This window comes from Leucoraja erinacea, chromosome 11 (assembly GCF_028641065.1).
Source record: "Leucoraja erinacea ecotype New England chromosome 11, Leri_hhj_1, whole genome shotgun sequence".
Taxonomy (NCBI): domain Eukaryota; kingdom Metazoa; phylum Chordata; class Chondrichthyes; order Rajiformes; family Rajidae; genus Leucoraja; species Leucoraja erinaceus.
The window spans coordinates 34,272,107-34,282,608 of record NC_073387.1 but is presented as its reverse complement, the minus strand read 5'-3'; positions in this window follow the sequence as shown (position 1 = coordinate 34,282,608).

Genomic DNA, 10,502 nt, shown 5'->3' with positions numbered 1-10,502 from the left:
AATGAATCAGTTGTATTTTTTTTGTTCAATGAAAGAATTATACCTTCGTGGTGTGTTTTTTAAATAAATACAAACTTATCATTTTCAGTTTTTTTATAGTGGCAGGCTTCGGAAGTAACTCTATGTTGGCTGTATGTTGATAGTTTAGTGCCACAGCCTTTCCCACACTAACACAATCTTACACATTAGGGACAATTTGCAATTTTACCAAAGCCAATTAACCTACAAACCTGTACGTCTTAGGAATGTGGGAGGAAACTGGAGCACCCTGAGAAAACCCATGCAGTCACAGGGAGAACGTACAAACTCTGTACAGACAGCACCTGTAGTCAGAGTCAAACCGGGTCTCTGGTGCTTTGAGGCAGCAGCTCTACTGCTGTGCCACTGTGCCACCCTATCCTGGAGGGGTTTTTCAAATTGAAACATAGAACAGTGCTGCACAGGAACAGGCCCTTCAGCCCACAATATCCATGGTGAACATGACGACGTTAATCAAATCGCCTCTGCCTACATATGATCCCTCTCGCTCCTTTCCCAGCTAATGCATGTGCCTATTAAAAGCGGCACAGTATTAAACGTGTCACAGCCCTAATTTTTTGATTATTGGAAACAATCCTTATGAGTTTGAGATAAATGTTTGGCTCCAAAAGGGTTGAGTAACATGCTCAGAATTATAAAACCAGATTCTTGGGTTACCAGTTCACCAGTATAAACAATGCAATATAAGGTTTAGTTTTTTTAATTTTAGTTTAGAGATACAGTGGAAACAGGTCCCTTCGGCCCACTGAGTCTGCATTGACCAGCGATCCCTGCACATTAACACACAGGGGACAATTTACACTGATACCAAGCCAATTTATCTACCAACCTGGATGTACTTGGAGCGTGAGAAGAAACTGAAGATCTCGGAGAAAACCCACGCGGTCACGGGGAGAACATACAAACTCCGGACAGATAGCACCCATAGTCATGATCGAACCTTGGTCTATGGTGCTGTAAGCGCTGTAAAGCAGCAACTCTATCACTACGCCACTGAGCTACCCTTGAGGTGTGCACAGGTGTGTGCAAGAATTTGATTGCTTATGAGAACAGATATTTTTTTAAGTCCAAGTCACGCATCATACACAAGCATGCAGGGATATACAACTTTAATGATGATTAATCAGTTGAGGATTCCCATGGCTGCCCCCACCTCTACTAAATCAGTGGTTCCTGACTCATGCCAGAAAGATCTGGACTCTTGAGTTGGAATTTAGCACCTTTCCTTGTGGATGGAGCAAATGCAGCACTACCATGCGCCTCCTAGTGACTAGCTTGTGTATGACAATTCGGGTTATTCCCCTGTTGTCTTAAGCAAGGACAGGTAGGTAAACTGGAATATTCTGATAAAAATAAATAAAATTCAACAAAGATAAGATATGGATAAATATTTTAATTACTTGGCAAATATAGTAAATGTAGCCAAGGTGTTTGACAGTGAACCTAATGGCTCAGCTTGAATTTGTACACATCCATATTTATATATTTTCAGCAAAGGTAGTTAGAACCATAGCCGCTATTTTCTTCTTACTGACTCGGACTCTTATTCTCCATTGTAGGGCAGTAGGAAAGGAGCGTTTCAGCTCACACTGTGGACTTTAAATGACATTTCTTGTCCCACGTGACAAACCAAATCAGCATTGCTGGCACTGCATTTGTTTTTTGTTTTTTAAATTTTTTTAAAAAATCTTTATTATTAAGAAAGATAGAAATAAAAGAAGTAAGGAAATTGAGAAAGAGTTGTGAAAGTGCAGGAAAGTGTTGGAAAAAGAGAGCCCATTAGAGTGAGAGAGTTAGAGAAGAAAGTTAAGAAATAGCCCCTAGAAAAGAAAGAAAAAAAGAGAAACAATCGCTCTATTATAAAAAAACTCTGCAAAAAGGGATATACCAACCATATTTTTCATCCCCTGTTACCAGATCCTGGCACTATTTCTTTTTAAAAAAATTACTGTTGCACCTTATGCTTCTAGTAAGCTCATAAATGCAGACCACGTCTTTTGGAAGTGGTCTGCTTTGCCTGCGAGGAGGTGTCTCATATCTTCCAGGTGTAAAGTTTCAAACATGTTTGAAATCCACATTTTTATTGTTGGTATAGGAGCGTTTTTCCAGAATTTGAGTATAAGCTTTTTTCCCGTTATTAGCCCGTAATTAAATAAATTCTTTTGAAACACGTTTAGTTCAGGACTACCTTGTTAAATATACTTTGCCAAGTGCATTAGTTTTGGAAAACAAAGCTGCAAGATGAAACAAACAAAATCGCTGTAATGCAGCGACAGTGGGTCAAGTGGAAGAGGGAGTGTCCAGACCCGTGTGTTCTTTGAGAGAATAACAGAGCAGCAGCCTTCCCCGTGGATTCATGAACCACAGGTTTGCTCCTGGATATCCTCTTTTCCCCTCTGGATGAATATAACCACTGCAATTCATGGATGAGTGGGAATGTTTATTTTGAAAGGTGGTATGAACAGATGGATCTGACAGGTTTATGTTTTAGCAGCGGCGCTCTTCGCCTAGGAGGTCAAGCAATGTCACTGGTAGCCATGCAGCCATCTCTTCTGCCACCATCCCTTATTCACTGCAGTTAGCTGACCACACAGGCCAGGTTTGGAGGGATATGGACCAAGCGCTGGCAGATGGGACTAATGTAGCTGGGACATGTTGGCCGGTGTGGACAAGTTGGGCCGAAGGGCCTGTTTGCACACTCTGACTATAATTGTGCAGTAAATGAATTTTGCTGTTACATTGATGCTGACCTTTGTATCTTACCTTACAAAAGAAAAAGAGAAAATGAATTAGCCACAACGGTAAACGTGAACTGAAATCAGAAAGATGCTGGTTAACGGCTTGCTTCTCCAGCTACGGTATCAACCTTTGCATTACCACCCAGATGCAGATGGCCTGAATGTTTATTGCCTTTATTTCATTAACCCATCTTTCAAGGTGCACAGTTCTCAAGATATCAGGATAGTGGCTCAGTTGCTTAAGTGTAAAACCACATTCACATTAGAATCCACCAAATGATCCATATTTCAGTTTTATAATGCTAAATCAGTTTTAGGAAGACAATATGCATTGCCCCTTTGACCTAGCGTTGATGGGTGTGCTATTTTTGGAATAAATTGCACTTTGTTTATCATAAATTTCACTCAATTCTTACAAATCCATTGATTGTTCACATTCCACTATCAATTATTTGTATCCAATTACATTTCTATATCGAATGTAAATTGAAATAAAATATGTTTCTCCAGAACTCCCAGAATGGCAATAACATTAAATTATCATGATCCTATTGGTTTAATGAAATGGAATTTTTGAGTGCTTTATGTCCAAGAACTTTGAGTTTATGGCTCCTGTAAACATTGCTTTCCATAAATTTTTCTAATGGTTTAGCATTTGAAAAGGAAAGACATGAAAGGATAAGGGGAAAGGTCACAGAATGTGTGAGCTAACTTCAGATGGCATGTTGGACTGATTCAGCTATCATTTCAATGGTTTCATTAAATGGTATATTTTCTGTTTGAAATGGAAAATAATGAAAATGATCAAAGCCAAAGTTAGTTAATGACTCATTTTATTTTCATGAAAAAAAACTCCCCGCCAGCTTCAGATCAATAACGGACAATTGAGCTTGCATCGTAACTTGACTTATGTTTAAAATTAAATGCAATTTAAATACCGAGAATAATTTGAGCTATGTTATTTTCTAGTATTCCATAGCAAATATCTCCAAACCTATCATGATTAAAAAAAAAACATGTTTGCAGCAATACCATATACAATAAAAAGATTGAAGTAGTTACAATGAAATAATTTCATTAATGCATTTATGAAATCTACATGAAATTTATACCAGGGAAATTGAATATTCATGCAGCATTTACCATATGCACAAACCTCCCTTGACTCAAATTCAAGTCTCACACCTGGGAACAAAAAGATATAACAACTAATTTGATCAATTCTCCCGATGCTTGTCGTCCATATGTATACAATGTGAATGAGAGTGATTAAGAAATATAGGCCATAATCCTACTCCAATACAGTAATTTGCTTTCCAGTAAGCTTACTCTCAACTTATAAAAGTGATGGGAAGCTGATAACAAGAGTGTTATTAAGATGTACTGACTCATCAAATAACCAGGTTATTGCCACTCAGTTTGGGTTTACACAAATACCAAACCGCGCCCATCACTAAACAGAGATAAGCCATCTCCCGATAACATTCAATGACAATAATACAGCCAGGTCCTGCACAATCTGTATTTTGATGGTGCCAACATTGACCTGAAGATCACTTACATGAATTCTATGACTAGATCAAAAGAAGCTGTACATTTGAGACAAGTGACACACATTTTGGAGTCTGATGGAATTCTCTCCAAATCTCCAAAAGTATTCATTCTCCAACACTACTCAGGACAAAACAAATTGCTTGCTTGACACCATTTTAAAGATACACTCCTTCCACCATCACGTACACCGCTGACACTGTGTGTACTATCTATAAAATGCATGCAGATACTCATCCAAAGCTCTCAAGATCACATTCTCCACCACTTGATAGTACAGGGGCAGCATGCTCATAGGAAATTCACAACATGTAAATGTCTCTATGATTTACCATGGTAATGCAATCAAGAATGAGGAGGTATGGGCTTAAGGTAAAAGATTTAATGGGAACCTGGGGTGTCAGGTTTATCACAGGGAGGGTGGTGGGCATACGGAACACGCTGCCAGAAGTAGCTGAGGCAGGAACAACAACATTTTAAAAAATTGGACAGATAAATGGATATGAAAGATTTTGATGGATATCTTGGTCTGCATGACAGAGTTGGGCTACAGTGCCTATTTCTGTGCTGTTCGACTCTTTGACTCTATGACTAGTTACACAATGATCTCTGATAGCTACCAGTATTTTTAAAACCGAGCTCATCATTTGCTATTACCATAGGAATTCGAATGCAACTGCTAACAATTAAAAATGGCCGTTGCTAAGTGAGATTTCCTGATCCTTAAATGTATGTTAGTTATTTTTCTTTTGTGATAGTTCTGGAGCAGCTGGTTGTAATTCTGCCTCTGAGCTATAAAGTGCTGGTTCCTCCAGCAACGTAGAAGTTTCGTCTGACATTCCTGTGCAGTTCTGTTGATGTACTTCCCTGTCAAATGTCTTATTTTTCAGATGAGACAAAAGACCCCATGTCCTTCTTAAACCAAAACCCCATGGTAGTAATTTGAAACGCCGTGTAGTCATTCCAGTGACCTGATCAATCAATATCACTGAAAGCAAATCAGATGGTCCAGTCATTATTACATTGTTGACGGTGAAAAGGTCATGTGTTCATTCCGCACAGCAATTATTTTTCCTGTGTTACAACTAGGACTGCACTTCAAGAAAAAAGAAAGTGCCGTGATGGATGCAAAACATTTTTAGATATCCTGAAAGGTACATTTTTTGTTTGGTTTTATTTCTCATTGCTTATCAGGGACAAATTGTGCTTAAATTGAGACACCACATATAAACAATAAGGAACTGACTGAACACTCAATGAATGTATGGCAAAGAGGAAATATAAAACATAAATGTTATTTGATATAGTGCCAAGGAGGTATTTAAACTAATGAGTCCAAAGTTTGCTTGTTGTTATAAAACAATCAGTGAAGGGATAAATTGAAAGAATTAAATACCTTGTCTACTCTTTAAGCTAATCTTTCCGAACACCTGACATGATAATTTGCTCCTTTCCTGAAACCATAAATAAAACATATTTAGTTTAGTTTAGAGATAGAGTGCAGTAACAGGCTCTTCGGCCTACCGAATCCGCACTGACCAGTGATCCCTGCCCATTAACACTATCCTACGCACACTAGGGAGAATTTACAATTATAACAAGCCAATTAACCTACAAACCTGTACATCTTTGGAGTCCGGAAGGAAACCGAAGCTCTCGGAGAAAACCCACGCAGTCACAGGGAGGACGTACAAACTCCATACAGACAGTACCCATAGTCGGGATTGAACCCGGGTCTCTGGCGCTGTAAGACAGTAACTCTACCGCTGTGACAGTGCTGCAATACAAATCAAAAAAAGATTTTGAGCCTAGATCTCCAACCAATACTGTAGATTGAAGTTTTTATATATTTATTTCCCAAAAATGCAAGTTACAAACTACTACTTATATTGAGACACAATTGTAAGCATCTTCAATGGACAATGTGCTCTGCACCATTCAAAGATACCTTCCCCTTCATATAAATGTCATGAGCTATAAACTAGTCATGTGACATTGTCATGAGATGTTACTGCAATAATAATTGGGAAATTAACATGCTGTAAACACGTCAGTTATAATATATATATATATATATTGTATTGGGTTCCGTCATCCAGGATGGGGATGTTTATTGAATTCATTCCTCCCATTAGCTGTTTAATTGTTCTCGACCATCAATAACTCATCATGACAGGACTAAAGAGCTTTTACCCAGCAAAAAGGTTTTGTGCTTTTTACTTCTGGTTACTGTGTATATTGACTTGCATTGCAGCTTTACAGGTTGGCACCTTGTTTTTATATATACACACGCACACATATATGTGCACACACATATCTACATATATGCACACATATCTATATATTCATATACACACACACACACACACACACACATCTACATATACATAGTCACCCATCTAGACATTGCAGGGCTCTCACTTAACTTTTTTTCCCTTGTTGCCAGCCGGGCAACCTAGGCAGCTTTTTAGGTTGCCAAATGACAGTTTAGGTGGTCATTTAAGACGGCTTGCATGATGCGTGCAGTAATGTGCTCGGACAAAGTGCATAGTTACCATTCGGAATTACGCTCAATGAAGCATTCACATATTATTTCTGCTTCAAATAAAGTCACAAACTAAACATATTCACCAATCAAGACATGATATACCACAATGACATGCAGCAAAATTATAATACCATATAACAACCATATAACAATTACAGCACGGAAACAGGCCATCTCGACCCTTCTAATCAGTGCCGAACACGTATTCTCCTCTAGTCCCATACACCTGCGTTCAGACCATAACCCTCCATACCTTTCCCGTCCATATAACTATCCAATTTATTTTTAAATGATAAAAACGAACCTGCCTCCACCACCTTCACTGGAAGCTCATTCCACACAGCCACCACTCTCTGAGTAAAGAAGTTCCCCCTCATGTTACCCCTAAACTTCTGTCCCTTAATTCTCAAGTCATGTCCCCTTGTTTGAATCTTCCCTACTCTCAGTGGGAAAAGCTTATCCACGTCAACTCTGTCTATCCCTCTCATCATTTTAAAAACCTCTATCAAGTCCCCCCCTTAACCTTCTGTGCTCCAAAGAATAAAGCCCTAACTTGTTCAACCTTTCTCTGTAACTTAGTTGCTGAAACCCAGGCAACATTCTAGTAAATCTCCTCTGTACTCTCTCTATTTTGTTGACATCCTTCCTATAATTAGGCGACCAAAATTGTACACCATACTCCAAAATTGGCCTCACCAATGCCTTGTACAATTTTAACATTACATCCCAACTTCTATACTCAATGCTCTGATTTATAAAGGCCAGCACATCAAAAGCTTTCTTTACCACCCTATTTACATGAGATTCCACTTTCAGGGAACTGTGCACAGTTATTCCCAGATCCCTCTGTTCACCTGCATTCTTCAATTCCCTACCATTTACCATGTACGTCCTATTTTGATTTGTCCTGCCAAGATGTAGCACCTCACACTTATCAGCATTAAACTCCATCTGCCATCTTTCAGCCCACTCTTCCAACTGGCATAAATCTCTCTGTAGACTTTGAAAATCTACTTCATTATCCACAACCCCACCTATCTTAGTATCGTCTGCATACTTACTAATCCAATTTACCACACCATCATCCAGATCATTGATGTACATGACAAACAACAGTGGACCCAACACAGATCCCTGTGGCACCCCACTAGTCACTGGCCTCCAACCTGACAAACAACCATCCACCATTACTCTCTGGCATCTCCCATTCAGCCACTATTGAATCCATCTTGCTACTCCTCCATTAATTCCCAACCATTGAACCTTCTTAACCAACCTTCCGTGAGGAACCTTGTCAAAGGCCTTACTGAAGTCCATGTATACAACATCCACTGCTTTACCCTCATCAATTTCCCGAGTAACCTCTTCAAAAAATTCAAGAAGATTAGTCAAACATGACCTTCCAGGCACAAATCCATGTTGACTGTTCCTAATCAGACCCTGTTTATCCAGATGCTTATATATATTATCTCTAAGTAACCTTTCCATTAATTTGCCCACCACTGACGTCAAACTAACAGGTCTATAATTGCTAGGTTTACTCTTAGACCCCTTTTTAAACAATGGAACAACATGCGCAGTACGCCAATCCTCCGGCACTATTCCCGTTTCTAATGACATTTGAAATATTTCTGTCATAGCCCCTGCTATTTCTACACTAACTTCTCTCAATGTCCTAGGGAATATCCTGTCCGGACCTGGGGACTTATCCACTTTTATATTTCTCAAAAGTGTCAGTACTTCCTCTTCTTTGATCCTCATAGTTTCCATAGCTACTCTACTTGATTCCCTTACCTCACATAATTCAATATCCTTCTCCTTGGTGAATACCGAAGAAAAGAAATTGTTCAATATCTCCCCCATCTCTTTTGGCTCTGCAGATAGCTGTCCACTCTGACTCTCTAATGGACCAACTTTATCCCTCGTTATCATTTTGCTATTAATATAGCTGTAGAAACCCTTAGGATTTAGCTTACCTTAGCTCACCTTACTTGCCAAAGCAACCTCATATCTTCTTTTAGCTTTTCTAATTTCTTGAGATTCTTTTTACATTCTTTATACTCCTCAAGCACCTCCTTTACTCCATGCTGCCTATAATTATTGTAGATCTCTCTCTTTTTCCGAACCAAGTGTCCAATTTCCCTTGAAAACCATGGCTCTTTCCAATTTTTACTATTTCCTTTCAACCGAACGGGGACATAAAGATTCTGTACTCTTAAAATTTCACCTTTAAATGTCCTCCATTTCTCTTCCACATCTTTCCCATAAAACAAACTGTCCCAATTTACTCCTTTTAAATCCTTTCGCATCTCCTCAAAGTTAGCCTTTCTCCAATCAAAAATCTCAACCCTAGGTCCAGTTCTGACCCTCTCCATAATTATATTGAAACTAATGTTATTGTGATCACTGGGCCCGAACTGTTACCCAACACATACCTCTGCCACATGACTTGTCTCATTTCCTAACAGGAGGTCCAGCACTGCCCCTTCTCTAGTAGGTACTTCTATGTATTGCTGCAAAAAACTATCCTGCACACATTTTACAAACTCCAACCCATCCAGCCCATTTACAGAATGTGTTTCCCAGTCTATGTGTGGAAAATAGAAATCTCCCACAATCACTACCTTGTGCTTACTACTAATATTTGCAATCTCCTTACATATTTGCTCTTCCAATTTTCGCTCCCCATTTGGCGGTCTATAATACACCCCTATAAGTGTTTCTACCCCTTTCCCATTTCTCAGTTCCACCCAAATAGCCTCCCTAGACGAGCCCTCTAATCTATCCTGCCAAAGCACTGCTGTAATATCTTCCCTGATAAGCAATGCAACACCTCCTCCTCGTGCCTCTCCAATTCTATCACACCTGAAGCAACGAAATCCTGGAATATTTAGTTTCCAATCACAGCCCTCCTGCAACCATGTTTCACTGATCGCCACAGCATCATACTTCCAGGTGTCTATCCGGGCTCTAAGTTCATCCACCTTTCTTACAATGTTCCTAGCATTAAAATATACACATTTAAGAAACCCACCATCTCTTATTCTCTGTTTATTTTCTTTTTCTTCTCTCTCCCCTACATTTTGGGTCAGAGTGCTACCATTCTCTGCCTCCTGCCTTACACACTGACTGCTAGCTTTCCCAATTTGAGTCCCTCTCCCCAACCATACTAGTTTAAAGTCTCCCCAGTAGCCTTTGCAAATCTCCCCGCCAGGATATTGGTCCCCCTCGAGTTCAAGTGCAACCCGTCCTTTCTGTACAGGTCGCACCTTCCCCAAAAGAGGTCCCAATGATCCAGAAACTTGAATCCATAACCACTGCACCAGTCCCTCATCCGCGCATTTATTCTCCACCTCGCTCCATTCCTACTCTCACTGTCGCGTGGCACAGGCAGTAATCCTGAGATTGTTACCTTTGCAGTCCTTCTCCTTAACTCTCTACCTAACTCCCTAAATTCTTCTTTCAGGACCTCTTCTCTTTTTTTACCTATGTCGTTGGTACCTATATGTACCACAACCTCAGGCTCCTCTCCCTCCCATTTCAGGATTTCTTGGACACGTTCAGACACATCCCTGACCCTGGCACCAGGGAGGCAAACTACCATCCGGGTCTCCTGTCTACGTCCA